The 16841-nt window shown below is 38.4% G+C and overlaps 1 long non-coding RNA gene across 1 annotated transcript in view; it reads right to left on the bottom strand.

Moving 5' to 3' along the window:
* LOC124292363 overlaps positions 1–15517 on the bottom strand; it is a 63629-nt gene extending 48112 nt beyond the window's left edge. The window contains exon 1 of the long non-coding RNA XR_006902430.1: positions 15458–15517. This is a non-coding gene — a long non-coding RNA (uncharacterized LOC124292363). The remainder of the gene's footprint in view (positions 1–15457) is intronic.
* Positions 15518–16841: the final 1324 nt, after the last annotated feature.

The raw sequence follows: 16841 nt of genomic DNA, 5'->3' as shown, positions 1-16841 counted from the left end.
TGTTCTTTCGATGTCAATATGTCGTGTTGAAGCCGCGGTGGCTGAGCAGTCGAGGCGTCTGACTTTGTGTGTTGGCGATTAGGTGCCTGACTCTGAGGGTGTGGGTTCGAATCCCGGATGCGACTCAACCCAACAGAAGTAATAGAATCTGTACTTTACTAAGAAATTGTAATCCAAAATATAACATATGTTACATTTGACCACTTTCTAAATGGCATTGTGGATTTCAATATTTCGTGTTATTCGAGCCAGGAAACTTACCATAGCAGACATGGTGTCGCCCTCTGTAGTTCTGTCCTCTACCTGTGGCCGATAGCCTTCGACCGATCTGGACAATCAATAAGTAATTATCGGACTGGAGACTGGTCATAATATTTGAAAGGAGTGCCTGCTTTAATCACCAAAGCATTGAGACACATGTGAGTGCAGGTTTTTTTCTTGTCATCATATTGTTGTGATGATGTGTTTTTGTTAAATGTATTGTCACATCAACTTTTAATTGTTATAGGCCACAATAGTTTAAAGCGCTGAGTGTGGATTTTAACTCACACCTTGAACTTCAGCTATGTATCTCCACCTGTTGAGTGTGGGCTTGGGAGTTACCTGCCCTTTGTTTGCTTTGCTTCCGGTCGGACTGTGGAAACTCATCGTAACTACTCTCCTCTTTCCGTGACTTACAAGAAGGCTTCTGAGAGGGTACGTAAGTCCCGAAACATTCAAAGGAAATTTAAATTTACCAGCTGTTTTACATGTAGTATTTTTGTTATTTTAAATTTCGGCTTAATCTTCCTACCATCACCAGCGGCTGAAGGGATGATATAAATCCAGCTAGGGTCCATGCAGGTAGCAAAAGTAATGTAAGTCCCCATGGTCCCTAGTTTAGTGATCTACCTCCAGTTGTTGGCGATCTATAGCCAGTTTTTATATTGTATTGTTTTAAGATTTAACTTTCCACTAGTTTTAGTTGTAACTGTGATATTCCAGTTGTCTTACTGTCCTTTGAAGACAGGTTTTTCTAATATACACATATTACATTTCAATGACAAATATGTACTCGTCACGATATGGCTGAACTATTGCCGATGTGATTAATATTAACTCACTCACTCACTACAAGAAGGATCGTACCTGTATAAACGTGCCAAGAATCGTATCAAACCAGACAAAGTGGTGATTTGATAAAAACAATCCCAAGTACTTCAATACTTATGTCGTTATGTTATTGTTTAAGAAATCATGAAGAATTGTGTTGCCTCAAGTGAAGTTTTTAATAAGAATAGTGTCATGGACGGCGAGAGATTCAAATACACGCACGTGCATTTGTTCACATAACGGCTGTCATGCTGGCAACTGAGTGTGTTTCTGACGATCTTGTGGGCTTGTTTCGGAGATTGTACGTGCGCTTTCCAACATTTTAGGAAATATACTTAAAAGTCACATGCAACGTAAAACACAACTTTGCAGATTCTGATACCTTTCGGTATGGACTTACCGAAACAAATCGTCAAAAATGCAAATTCAACTTATAAAGTTAAAAAATAACGCGATGAAAAAAAACGCGCGAAATCGGAGTTCAAACGTTTCACTAATTTTCCCCAGACTTTTCTGGGGAAAACGGGTTTCAACAGCTGGGCTGCGCTCATAGCACGTGCGCAGTGAAATAGGTTCGCGCAGCTTGGAAGCGGGTTGTCGGGTGAATACGCGGTGAAGGCTTTGGTGTGAACTATTTTTCTAATGTTTTGTTGATATCTCACAGGCGCGAGCTTTTTATATGTTATGACAGTAAATTAACTGTTTATATAATTTCATTTGTCTATTTCACCACACGTTCTTCTTACCGAGTCACTTTCTCAGTTCGATACTTAAAAGCAATGTCATTATTTAGCGTTGTACTGAATTTCTAACTGTGATATAGATATGTCGTTGTCACAGACAAAACTCAATGTCTTGTTTTATTGACACCTGTGTGTCTGCCTGCCTGTCTGACAATATTCAATACACAGCTGCTATCACTGACCACATGCAATTTGAACTTAACACCAATCAGGCTATACACCATAAACAAAATGCATTGATTTATGGCCCGAGTTCGGTCTTTGTCACATTATGTAATTACACAGACAGGCAGGTGTGATACTTGAACACATGACATGTTATGATGTCTGTTGATTGCAACATAAAACGCTACGAGTTTCAAAACAATAATATTACATCTATGTATTGTAGCTAATCATCTTTAATATCTATTACATTGGATTTATATTTCACAACTGACTGACTTTTAGTCTGACTTTTTACCAGGGTCATTCATATTTTGTTCAGCGTATCCATTCTAAAATTCCACCAGTCTTATGGCAGCAAGGTTACACTAAAGTTCAATTTGAGAAATATTTGAATGTTACTTTTGAGTATCTGCTTTGGAATTTATTGTAGCTGAAAAGAAAAGAAGATTATTATGCAGTAAAATAAATCCCATTTGTGATTCTTAAACCCTATTTATAATATACATTTGGAAATATAAGGTGAACAGCTGGTAATTACGTCAGAATATGTGTTTAACATTTTTTTTCTTCTTTCGGTTGTATGAAAGAGGTTTCATTCTTTGTTGAATACAATATACGAGTCCTTCGGTGATATTAATTACCATTGGAATGAAAAAAAAGAACAGTGTTATCGTCCTTATTTATAGTAGTTCCGATATTCATTCGCAAAATGATATGAAATCCTTCCAGAGGGGCACGAGTCGCTATTCGGCTTCTCCGGAATAACAAGAGTTGGTCACGAATGGTGGAAGCTGAGAGTAATTTCGACATGATTCCGGCGTGGTATGGCTTCTGCTAGAAACGTCTAGAACTGTATCATAGGTATATAAGGGATGGTTGTTGAGATGTATGAGGGGACTACTACTGCTTTGGATTTACGCTCATCTGTCTGCTAACATCGACGTTTAACCACTCAAGAGACCTACCACTCGTCTTCATTGATCATTCAACAGCTGTTAACATTCTTCAATCAGCACATCTGTTTACCAGGAATATCAAGACTTTGGTGAGTTAATATTTTAGATTTGTGACTCGATATTTTAAATTTGTGACTGAATTGTATTGTATTGGAAATCTGTACGGTCATGTATTGTAACCCTGTCTTCATTCAATATATAATTAAATATTATAGACCTGTATGTGTTTCATTTTGCTGGTTTTATGGGTACTCACAGCCATTCTATCTCAGTAATTTCTAAACCGTAGCACTATATATATTGATATATATCAGGTGAGCACAAAGAGCTGCCATAAAGCTAGAATATTTCTGAATGCGGCGTAAAACTAAACTCACTCACTCACAATGAGCTTGCTAAAACGTTTTTATGTTGCGATACGTAATATAACCTCGTGGCATGACTATGTACGTTCTGCATTCCAGTTATTATATATTTGTTTAAACTCTGTAGTATATGATGTTGATCCTAAGCATAATGTATCACTCTGGGATATGTCCAGTATCTGGCACAATTGTATATCGAAGCATGCAACCGATCTGGAAAAATGTTTCAAAATATCTACTTTGCTGATATACATTTTTCGCAAAACTTTGTTATGGGGCAGTGTTACATGTTGTGGCAACAATGTATCATCTGTTGTACATTGATAGAGTGATCTGGAAAAGGCTACAAGGAACTTATTCCTAAATCATCTGCCTGAGATGCTATCTGAAGCCACATGAAGCCAAGGATTGCATGTGACGATCATACCCTGGAAACTCTATGCCTAGTTCTTTCTTCTTAGTTGGACTACTGTTGCTGAGATGTGAATATTACCATTAGTGTATTTATAGCTACAATCAATATTCTTGTATTGTATTTGTATTTGAATTTGTACTGCTCCACTGATACCTTTGTAGTGATTTGTATAAATTTGTATGCTTACTTAATTATAGAATACAGTCATTTATTGCAGTACATTTCTTTATTGTCTGTTAGTTTCACACGTAGTTTTCTTACTGACTGATTCCCCGTGAGCTATTTCGTTTCAACTTTCGAATCAAATAGTAACAACGTAGATTTGGACAAAACACTCATACGGCATACATTTTAGGATCATATAAAAATCACAAACGTTCATGAAAGGCGACGCAAGAATATTTATTAGAAATTAACAGACTATGATCAACTTGCACTAATACCAAAACAAAACATATGTGGCGGAATGAACACTGGAACAGAATTTGAAATATATTGGCGTACACTTTATATTTGATATCTCGGCTGATTATATTTTCCCGGAAAGAAGTTTCCGTTTCATGCACACATGAAAGTAACCAGTTAATGGTGAATAGTATATTTGTGGCAGGTGTTAGAGAGAATAAGAGCATAAATGTGTTCATGGTGATTTGTTTAAAACTAACAAGATTAAGAATTAAAAACATATAATATATTTACATTGCTCTCGATGTGTTAATTAACGGGAACGTAACACAAGAAATAAAACTAGCTATATTGGACTCTTGAGGATAAAACAAACAAACCTAATCGATATGAATATACTAATCAAACAAATAACGATAAGTTCTTACTTTTCAAACAGTACATCTAATGATAATGCAGTTTTAGCTTTCAGCAAGATTTACATCTCAATAAAGCAGTTTTATAATAAAAGAGGCACTGCCGCCAATTTAGTCGAAAGTAATAATACGTGTCTGTTTGCCAACGTGCAGTTTAGAAAGTTGGTGTTTAAATGTTTTGTGTTGGCATATTGAAAACTGATATGGGACCTTACTACACTGCATACACGTAAAAGTCGTAACTGGACAGGAGAAAAACAAAACAAACGCCCTCTACACATGAAGAATGACAATAGCAATCATACAATTAATCTAAAACTGGAGCTTCAGGGCGATATATAGGCAACTGGCATAAAAATAATTAGTAAACTGTTATTTCAGCACCAATAATTCATTCTTATATGTTATCGTCGTCTTATATTACATAAACTAATGACATTCCACTTGACCACTTCCAGCTACGACTGGGGCGGTGGGGTAGCCTAATGGTTAAAGCGTTGGCTCGTCACGCTCAAGACCCGGGTTCGATTCCCCATATGGGTACAATGTGTGAAGCCCATTTGTGGTGTCCCCTGCCGTGATATTGCTGGAACATTGCTAAAAGCGGCGTAAAACTAAACTCACTCACTCCAGCCACGACTAAGCACACAAACAATCAGCAAGGTGTCAGCACATGTACATCTACAGTGTGCAGCTTCTAATCGGAAATAACCAAGTTTAACAACAGGTGTCCGTCGATTCACTAATTCCTTCAATGAATAAGAAAACTAACAAAGGCAAGGTGGCAACACATATGCAGTTACTGTTTTCAGCTTCTATTCGGAATTACATACAAGCCAGTGAGTTAAATTTAAAGTTACACATACATGCCAAGATTCACGACCATCCACTCATCACTAAGTCTTCCTTTCGTAAATAAGCACAAGCATTGTCACTAAGGTGACATAATCCCACGCCGCAAATTATAAAATCAAAATCCAGTGAACTGTTCTTGAGATATCTCGCTGACAAGCTTAACATGCAGTTTGACATTCTGAAATCTTCAAAGTGTCGCCATTCCCTTGAAAATTAGGTAAAGGTCACCAAAATGGATTGGGCCCTGAGCCTTCCCTAGATAAGGCTTAGTGTTGAATATGAAGAAAATCCAGTGAACGGTTCTTGAGATATCTCGCTGACAAGGGTAAAGCGTTAAAGTCCCCTAGTGACCTTGAAATAAAGGTCAAGGTCACCAAACCTGACTGGAACATTTCTCTTACTGTGATGAAGCTAGGTACCAAATACGAAAAGAATCCAGTCAAAAGTTCTTAAGATATTCCAATTCGTACGGACGGACAGACTGACGGAGCCTAATACTATATCCCCCGCTTCGCGCTAAACGCACGGCGGGGATAATAAAAATGCTAAGCAAGGTGACAGATACACATATACAGATACGAAACAGCTGTCCCTGATACAGTCTAGTGCGTGTTATTATCGCCCGATCATAAACAGGAAGTTGTCCTTCGCAGATATCGACTCTTGCTTGTCTTCCAGACCATGTTGTCGTCTTAATCTAAGCCACTCAAGCGCGGGCATCACGGAAGCTTTAATACGCTGAAACATCAGATATACACACAAGCAAAGGTAACACCTCAAACATCAGGACATTGCACAAACAAGAGGAACCACATACAAGTATGACGCTTTATCGATAACATATTCTTGGAATGTAACGTTATATTGGCTCTAGATTTTTTTACAATGAAGTCATGAAATCCTAAAGAAAAACCGGTTCACACCACTGGCGACCGAAATATTGTACGTGTGTGTATGCACTGTTTACCGTAATATTTCTAAGCATGCAATTACTTTTCTTAAGAAACTATAGAGATCAAGTGATAACGTTGCATCACATAAAGACATATTACAGGACAATTAACATACAGGTAATTTGTGTATTAAACATGTCCAACATGGGCAAATGAGACATGCCTTCTGTCAATAGCGTTGTACTCTTCACACTATCATGTCTGAATGGTTTAACGGCATTCTGAAGTTGGAATAACATGAAGACATGCTATGTTTATGTATAAGAACGAAAATAATAGTTAACATGGACGTTTCAGTTCTACGTCTTCCCATGCATCAAGTGTCTGATTCTGTGACAGGACAAAAGTAATCCGGAAACAACAACGAAGGTGTTTTCTCACTAAACTTCATGTCTTCATAATGCAACTTTGCACTGTGAAATCCTGGCTACTTCAACTGCTTCTCATAACTTCCGCAATGTTTGTTGTTTACCGCTGTACGGCAAATGTCCAGCTACGTGAAAATGTTTAAAAGTTGCGACATCCCACCACATTTATTTCATTCGCAACTTACGAAAAGGAATTATTTCGGACCTGTGTAATATCCCCAAACCAAGCACAACAGAAAGTACTTATAACTTGTGAGGATTCAGTTGCATTCCATACGATATATTAAAAGTATGAACAGTTTCTATAAGGAAATATACCCGTGCTAAGGATCCTTCCATCTTGAGTATCTGTGTGACCATACATACTGGAACAGGAACTACGGACACAAGAGCAATGAACCATCCAAAGACGATGGCCGACGTTGGGTAATCGTACTCTCCGTATCTTGGAGGCTTGTATGAAGCCAACGTCAAAACCAAAACTATCTGCAATGACATATTTTAGTTGCGAACTACATTCTCAAGTTGTATATATTCAGAAGTACATAAATATACGTCTGAAAAAAAAACACATGAAGATGAACATCACAATCGGTCACTTGTTGATGCATATACTATGTTTGAAGGTTATACTAAGAAGCTATAATCATTCATTTGGAAAACAACAAATTCAAAGGAAAACAAAACAAGTTGTACTCCTTTGATGCAAATATGAAGGGATGGTTGTACAGTATACGTAACAGTTACTTTAGTACTGACCAAAGTGAGAGATGTATTTGAAATGATTTTTGGTTGTTTGTTGTTTAACGCCGAAATATCCCAAGAGTCTGTAACGAATCCAGGCTTGTCCAGACAATCTAGTTGTCAACTGCGTGGGCACAGATCTACGCCATTTGAATACGATGACATGTGCCAAGTAAGTCAGCGAGGATGACCACCCGATCCTGTTAGTCGCCTCTTAGGACAAGCATGCGTTGCGGAAGACCAATTGTAACCCGCATCTTGAGGGGTTATATATGGATTCTTATGGTCTAAATCGATAAGAAACAAATGAGACCTACAGTCAAGAGAGCAGGGACGATGATGAAACAAACAACTTTGTAGATTACAGGTAGGCGTTTTCCGATCATCATTTGCACATCAGCAGAGAAAGGCTCGGCACCTGTCAAATACAGTTTAATAACTCGTGTCAGAAAAATATGAACAGAAATTTTGTCGCCGTACCAGTTAATCCCTTTGTTACTAGCCCTCGCAAGTAAGGTAGCCAGTGAAGATATATAAACTCTCCTTCCAGTGGCTAAAAAGTTACAAGTTGTTGGCGATCTATAGCCCGTTTTTATATTGTATTGTCTTCGTAAATAAAATAGTTTTACATGTTCATGCTAGTTTTAGACTCCATCTGTGATACTCTAGTTATTTTTCAGTCCTTCGATGACTGATTATTTAGCAACTTTAATTTATTGTTTATGTAAAACATTTCTCGTCACTATATGGCTGAAATATTGCCGAGGTGACGTTAAATTCTAACTCACTCACTCACTCACTACAAAGTTACAACTTATTTAGATTCAATTCATGCAGGATTCCCAACACAGAAGCATGATTTGAACGATATGAGTTTTCAATTTTTGCAGAATACATACATGTGTTGCATTGTTTCCTGCTAAACGGTGCACTTGCCAACAATACAGCAGTATGACGGTGTACTGTCATGACACGAATTTCAACCCGATGATATGAATGTGTTTGAGCATAATCATATTATCATTTATATATAATTAGTTTAAGTGTGAAGATAGTGAACGGGTGTATGTATGTAGTTGAAATACTTCAAAGGTTATTTGCTGCATTGAACAGGTTAATCGTTCTCCTGAGAGGGTACGTAAGTCCCCAAAGCTTTCAAAGTAAACTTTTCACGTACCAAGTTTTTAAACGTAGTATTTTTGTTCTTTTAAATTTCGGCTCAATTATCCTACAATCGCCAGCGGCTGAAGGGATGGTGTAAATCCAACTAGGCTCCGTGCAGGTAGCAAAAGTAATGTAAGTCACCACGGTTCCTAGTGGGGTGATCTACCTTCAGTTGTTGGCGATCTATAGCCCGTGTTTTATATTGTATTGTCTTCTTTAATTACACTGTTTTAGTTTTACATGCTAGTTTTATGTTCATATCTGTGATACTCTAGTATTTTTACTGTCCATCGTCGACGGGTTTAATTCTTCACAATGTTTTCATTTTTGTATTATATAAATTGTTTTCGTCACGATACGGCTGAGATATTGCTGATGTGACGTTAAATATAAACTCACTCACTCAGTTGTGTTAATCATAAAATGGCTGCGGAAATGGGGTTGCGGTTGCGAGAGGTTGCTAGACACGTTTGAACGTGTACAATATGTTTGATAACCTAAATGTTTTGTTGTGGAGGATGTAATGCACTTTATTTAATCTTGTCAAAAGAATGACGAGTTCAGGAATAGGCTATATTTGCCTTGCAATTTCTGTAATGTTGACAAGATTGTGAAAGTAATTACTTCCTGTAGCTTTTCCGAATCCTTAGCTTTGTACATCTTATAAAGTACGGGTGGCAGGCAAGTATACATTCACAGTTAAAGGGAGACAACCATTTGTTAGTTATATTAATACGTATAGTAAGGTAAATGGGTTTTGGTGCTTCTATTAATATATATGTATAAGAATGCATTTTGTAACTTTTCCTACCGTAACACCAGCCAACAGCTACACACTCGAGTACAGCAATGACGAAGCAGGCCACAGCACCCACATACCAATCAACCAGCTGTACCACGTATACTCCGCCCTGGAATAGGTACATATACATGTGAAACACTGGCGTGCACATCGGGTCTCTATTCATACGATAGGTTATTTAAATATTTCAAAGTCAGACAATGATACCACTAATCTTTTCCAGCGATTTTGTTTATGTAGCCATTTTCGATATAAACACTGACGTGCGATTACACTTAAATGTCACTAAAATACAGTTAATTACGAACATAATACATATATAATAGTAGTCATGGACAAATGTTATAAAAATGGCTTCAAAGTGAGCTCGCCGTTACACAATGTGTGTCCCTACAAATTATATTAGGACAATAAGGACAGGCCCGCAATAACAGTTGAAGAAGACGATTAACTGCTCCATGATATACTAATCCATATATACTGAGTCAAAAAAGAAACTTCACAAAATGTAATTTGAAAAAAAAAGAACAATTTTTCTCTGATGATACATCTATGTATCCGAAATGGGATTCCTATCTTTCGACTCTAGAAAAACGTTAGCAAAACCCACTCAAACCCATCCATTCCTCGTGCAAATGACGTTAGTGCCAAATCAGGTTTTGCACGTGCAGTCGATCACGTGATCTTCGCATCGAAGTTTTCTTCATATGCCCGTGTTTGCATTGGCCTCAAGAATTGAAAAAACACTTTTAAACCACAGTTCCAACGGTACTTGAAATGCCACGATTGTCAAATGTGCAACGTGAATGTACCGTTGGCATGTTGCAAGCGGGAAGATCAGTTATTGACGTCGCAAGAGCAATGGGATGCAGCCGTCGTACTGTGTATGACTTGCGAGGTCGTCTACAACAAACTGGCACCACTTGTGATCGCCCAAGGTCGGGTCGTCCACGTGTGACGTCACGAGCAGAAGACCGTCAAATCGTCCTACGTCACCTACGTGACAGATTTCTGCCGGCTACACGAACCAGGGCTGAGATGTTTAGAGGTCGACTGTCCTCACAGACCATTCGAAATCGGTTGCGGGCTGCCAATCTCCATTCTCGACGTCCATATCGTGGGCCAATATTGACGCCGTTTCATCAACGTCAATGTCTGCTGTGGGCCCAACGTCACCTCCGATGGACCCAGAGAGACTGGAAACGAGTCGTCTTTAGCGATGAATCCAGGTTTACCCTCAGATTCGCGGACGGCAGGCATAGAGTCTGGAGACGACGTCGTGAACGGTATGCCCAATGTTGTGTACAGGAAGTCGACAGATTCGGGGGCGGAAGTTGCATGGTGTGGGGTGCTTTCTGTGGGAACAACCGTTCCCGACTTCTGGTCATCCGTGGAAACCTCACAGCTGCTACTTACCGCGACCAGGTGCTCACCCCCTGAACTCGTTCCTTTCATGGCGGCTCATGGCCCAGGTCTACAGTTCCAGCATGATAATGCTCGGCCGCATACCGCGATGTTGACACGAAATTTCCTTCAAAACGCTGGAATCAACGTCATGGACTGGCCATCGAGGTTTGGGATGCACTTGGGAGCACGTTTGGGATGCACTTGGGAGAAGGCTTCGTGGTCTTAGGAACCAACCTCAGAATTTGCAGGAACTTGGCGCTGCCTTGCAAGAGCAATGGCGCAGAATCCCCAACCACGTATTCACAAGCATCAGGCAGTCGATGAGGAGACGGTGTTTGGCAGTGGTGAATGCGCGCGGCGGCCATACACGATATTGAACTGAGAAATTTCCCATTTTTATTCTTGTGACTTGACATTCTGTATACCCATGTTTTGGAACGGCGGTGTAGCCTAATGGAACTTATTATGGCACTGTCAGTGTATCGAGTACATCACACAGGTTTCAGCAATGAAATAATAACAATTTAACTATCTTACCACCTCTTGTTCTTTTATAGTGCCCTGAAGAAAGAATGTGAAGTTTCTTTTTTGACTCAGTATATATTACATGTCGGAAAGGAATATAACGTACATATGATTTTTATACGGAACATTAACCATTATATGTGTTCGTGGTAATATGCTATATTATTGTCTGGATGCAAATGTGTAAGTGAGTTAGCTAAGATTTTAAGTCACATCGGAAATATTTCAGCAATATCGTGACTAAAACTAGATCGAAATTCATGATAACTACATATCATTTATAAAATCCTGCCAACGAAGGACAGTGAAATTACTAGATTATCACCAATTTGTTAAAACTAGATCAAAGAAAATTAAAATCATATACCAACAATTAACGATTCGAGATAAAAAGTGTCAAGAGATGGCTAGCAACGGAAGTAAGGTCACCATACTAGGGACCGTGGATCTCACAGTACTTCTGCTTTCTGCACGGTGTAAATCAAATGTGTTCTTATGTCTCTACGAATCTTTTGTATCATAATATATAATATTTTAATGCATATTCCCATCAACAGACATGATTGTGTACCTATTAATCAACATGCATTTTGGGATGGAAGCCTTATATAAAAGGTCAACAACATGACAAGCTCAGTGTGAACTGGTCAGTGAGTGTGTATCGTTTTACGCCACTGTTAGCAATTTCCAGCAATATCACGGCGGGGGGACACCAGAAATGGGCTTCACACATTGTACCCATGTGGGGAATCGAACCCGGGTCTTCGGCGTGACTAATGTGATTTGGCTTCTACAAGACTGCATCGTGTTCATGAAGAAAAGACGTCGTTATCAAAGGGGTAACAGCAGTTTCTGTCTGTCGAGGTAAGTATAATGTGTATGTCAATGCAAGCGACATAAATTTTATGCTAAGTGTAAGTACAAGCATAGTACGTACATGAGTTGTGAACACAAGACCGACAAGGCTTACGGCTCCCATGAACACAGCAGCCATGATAGTCTGCAGATGCTTGACGTGGAACCGCCTCGGAAGCAGATCTTCCATACAACCAACAGCTGTCTCAACATGGGCAAACTATGCACGACAAAACACTTCAAGGAAAATTGGATAGATACTTTGTGTGAGTGAGTGAGTTAAATTTTACAGACACATCGGCAGTATTTTAGCCCTACCATAACTAAAAGAAATCCTAAATTCATAATAAATACATTTAAATTATCAAAAACGAGTCAATGAAGGACAGTGAATAGCATATAGCATATCAGAGACAGAATTTAGAACGGGCTGCAGATCGCCATCATCTGAAGGTAGATCATCATATTAGGTACCATGGGGACTTACAGTACTTTTGCTAACTGCTGAATCCTTGCTGGATTTACATCATTCCTTCAGATTTTGGCGATTTTGTGAAAAAATTGCAAAGAACATATATTTTAAGATTAAAAACACAGATGATGAAAATACTTCGACTGGAAATGGGATAGATAGATTGAAGGAATGAAAGACAACCGACTTTGTCACCTTACATAAATGTATAAGACACGTGATGTATGCCTTGTGTTTTGTGATCCGTATGTTATGTGTTGAATTAAATATTTGCGAGTAAACTGCATAATCACATATGGTATTTCACTACATAACATACTTCATTATTAGGTGTGATCATTATCTGATGGTGATTCCTAACCGTATGCCGCTATTTGTTATGATTAAGAAAAGGCACATTTTACTATATTTACCGTTGAGTCAACCACCATCATCAGCAGTGTTGTAAAGAATAGTACGGACCATAGTTGAGGAAACGGAAGTAATGAAACTGCCCCTGGGTACACAATAAATCCAATGCCAGGACCTATATGATTAAAATATTCTCATGACATTGCAGGATCTACATGATTAAAATATTTTCATGGCATTGCAAGTCAAAACTCACACCAATTCGACATCGTATAAAATACTGTGACAAACAGCTTCAAGGTAGATATACAGTCCCACATGATTAAAATATTTTCATGACATTGCAGGATCTACATGATTGAAATATTTTCATGACATTGCAGGATCTACATGACAGAGATATTTTCATGACTTTGCAGGATCTACATGATTTAAATAGTTTCATGGCATTGCAGGATCGACATGATTGAAATATTTTCATGGCATTGCAGGATCTACATGATTGAAATATTGTCATGACATTGCAGGATCGTCATGAATGAGATATTTTCATGGCATTGCAGGATCTACATGATTGAAATATTTTCTTGACATTGCAGGATCTACATGATTGAAATATTTTCATGACATTGCAGGATCGACATGATTGAAATATTTTCATGGCATTGCAGGATCGACATGATTGAAATATTGTCATGACATTGCAGGATCTACCTGAGTGAGATATTTTCATGACATTGCAGGATCTACATGATTGAAATATTTTCATGACATTGCAGGATCTACATGACTGAAATATTTTAATGACATTGCAGGATCTACATGATTGAAATATTTTAATGGCATTGCAGGATCTACATGATTGAAATATTTTCATGACATTGCAACACAAAACTCACACCAATTCGACATCGTATAAAATACCGTGACATACAGCTTCAAGGTAGATGTATAGTCCCAACATATTTGATTCTGATTAATGTGTCTCGATTATCCTTAGAAACTGATAATTCCATTGGGTATAAAATGCGAAAAAATGTGAAACTTTTTCAGAGGACATCGCATATCAGTGATGCCCTGGATATTTCATGTCTTATTTCGCCACTCACAGATTTTGAATAAATTGCTTCCTGTCATGCAACGGCGGCAATGTGGTTTTGTATTTACTGCATTAAGAGGTGACTTTACTTCAACTACTGCATTCAGATGATTCACTACTGCATTAAGTGAGTGAGTGATTTAAGATTTTACGTCATATCGGCAATATTTCAGGCGACTTATTCCCGGAGTGGCTCTTCCCACAGTGGCCCCTGAGTTTTCAGGCCTTCTTAACGACCCTTCCCAGAGTGGCCCCCGAAAACTTAAGTGTTCCCACACTGGCCCCTCTTAACACAATCAGCTTAATTACCAACTGTGTTGGACTAATTAGGGAGGTGTGATGCTTTGAAAGATCTCTGATGAAAAAGAAACAACAAAGCAAAAAGTGTTTCACGGTACATTTACATTATTCATGGCTTATATTTACATATCAGTACATCCTCACTTTGAGAGGGGAGCAACAAGTCAATACACAAGTCATATCACAAGTCACATATCACACGTTCACAGCTTCTTAACAGCATCAGCAGCCACCTTCTACTCACAGTAGCAGATTACTACTACTGTCTTCTACTCACAGTAGCAGATTATTACTACTGTCTTCTACTCACAGTAGCAGATTATTACTACTGTCTTCTACTCACAGTAGCAGATTAACTCTTTGTTTTGACAACTAACAAGTTGTCCCACACTGGCCCCCACGTTTACACGTTCTTAACGAGTTGCCCGCTAGTGGCCCCTGAATTTGGTTGTAACGTAATAAACAGAGGGTCCACTCTGGGAATACACCATTTCAGGAATATCGTGATCATAAACAAGTTATAACCTCATAATAAATTATGGTAAATTATAAAAATCTGTCGGCGAAGGACAGTAAAAATAACAAGAATATCACAGATATAATTGTAAAATATATAGTATGAAACTCTAAAATATCTTAACTATGAAAGACAATACAATATAAAAAACGGGCTATAGATCGCCAACAACTGAAGGTTGATCACCATAGCATACTAGGGGCCATGGGGACTTACCTTTGCCTACTGAATTAAGATAATTGAATTCTGTTGATAATGAGTTTAGACTAATAGTATTCATTACTGTATGTACTACATTGAGACAACTCTTTACTGTAATTACCATACTGAGACATCTCATTACTGTAAGTACTGCATTGAGACATGTCATTGCTGTAATTATCACACCGATATATTTCATTACTGTAAGTACTGCATTGAGACAATTCAACACTGCTAAATTACTGAATGAAAACTATTTATTACTTCAACAGTAACCGACTTACCCGAGCTTACAACGTCAGCCACAGGTTGTTGTAAACTATGAGCCAGGAACCCGAATGTTGCAAAGACAACGAAACCAGCAAATACACTTGTCAACTCGCCTATAACGCTCACGATGATGGAGTCTCTGTAAGAGAATGTCGCCCACATTCACATGAGCAAACAAAGGAATATATATAGTTCTATGGATGTTCAAATTCAAGCAAGTGATAACGGTGTTAGCATCTTGACCGAAACAACATCGCATTTACTGGAATAAATATGTTGTATATCCATATAACTATTCCCTTTAGCTGGGTTGCAAGTTGAATGGAAGACAATAAACAAAACTGAAAAACATACCTTATGAGATTCGAGTGAAAGGAATTGTGGCTTGCCATGACAATAATGGTGCCCCACGCAGGACCAACAGAAAAGAACACTTGCACCAGGGCTTCTAACCACACCTGCAGAGATACACATTTTGTATATGTTCAAAAGAACTAACATTAGTCAACTAGGGCACACGTCCACATAAAATCAAAGTAAGTTGCTTAGAACAAATGACGTCACTTCCGAAATGGGTGTGAGATTGTGGGTATCTACCTGTGCTTCGTTTGAATAAACCTTCAATACTTTAAATTCAAAGAATGTAAATGCCATGACCGTGTGAAACAATCACTAGGTTTTACTAGATATCCAGATATCAAAACGAGCACTTTTAGAATAATTGCTTGCAATTGTCGGATACATTTTACTTATAGCACAGTAACCAGTGAGGCCTCATTGCAGCCGCTGAACGAAAACAAAATGTCAACATTGTAACTACCAAAAGAATTTACATGTATATGAATCATGTCAGGCAGTTACCATAGTCGAGGAGTATATCTGTGAGTATCCACAAACAGGAACAATATCCGATACATCTAAAGTTGTACAAAGAAACTTGTTTGATAGCACGTGTCTTTGCAACAATTGTGATAGGTAACAAATCTCAGTTTTGCGGGTTGTAACCCATTCGTCTCTCAACTGACCGCGTAATTTCAGCTGTTGCACATCGGTGAGTGAGTTTAATTTACGCCGCTTTTAGCAATATTCAAGCAATATTACGGCGGGAAAGAGCTTCACACATTTGTACCCATGTGTGGAATCGAACCCGGGTCGTCAGCGTGACAAGCGAACGCTTTAACCACTAGGCTACCCCACCGCCCCTACATGTCGGTGTCATGTCTCACTTGTCAGCTACATGTAAGATAAAAGTATTTTTTTGATATCCACAGCTCTTTAAAAAAGTAAATTTCATTAGATGAACGATAAATCAGCGTTTTACCGGCTAATCATATTACGTATAGTATGTTGTTTTTGTCAGTTACGTATATTCCGTCTGCTATAGTAAACCTTCATACA

The sequence above is a fragment of the Haliotis rubra genome, unplaced genomic scaffold, assembly GCF_003918875.1.
Source record: "Haliotis rubra isolate DU_JTF1 unplaced genomic scaffold, ASM391887v1 Scf515, whole genome shotgun sequence".
Taxonomy (NCBI): domain Eukaryota; kingdom Metazoa; phylum Mollusca; class Gastropoda; order Lepetellida; family Haliotidae; genus Haliotis; species Haliotis rubra.
The sequence above is the reverse complement of the archived record's forward strand: the minus strand, read 5'-3'. Positions and strand labels throughout refer to the sequence as shown.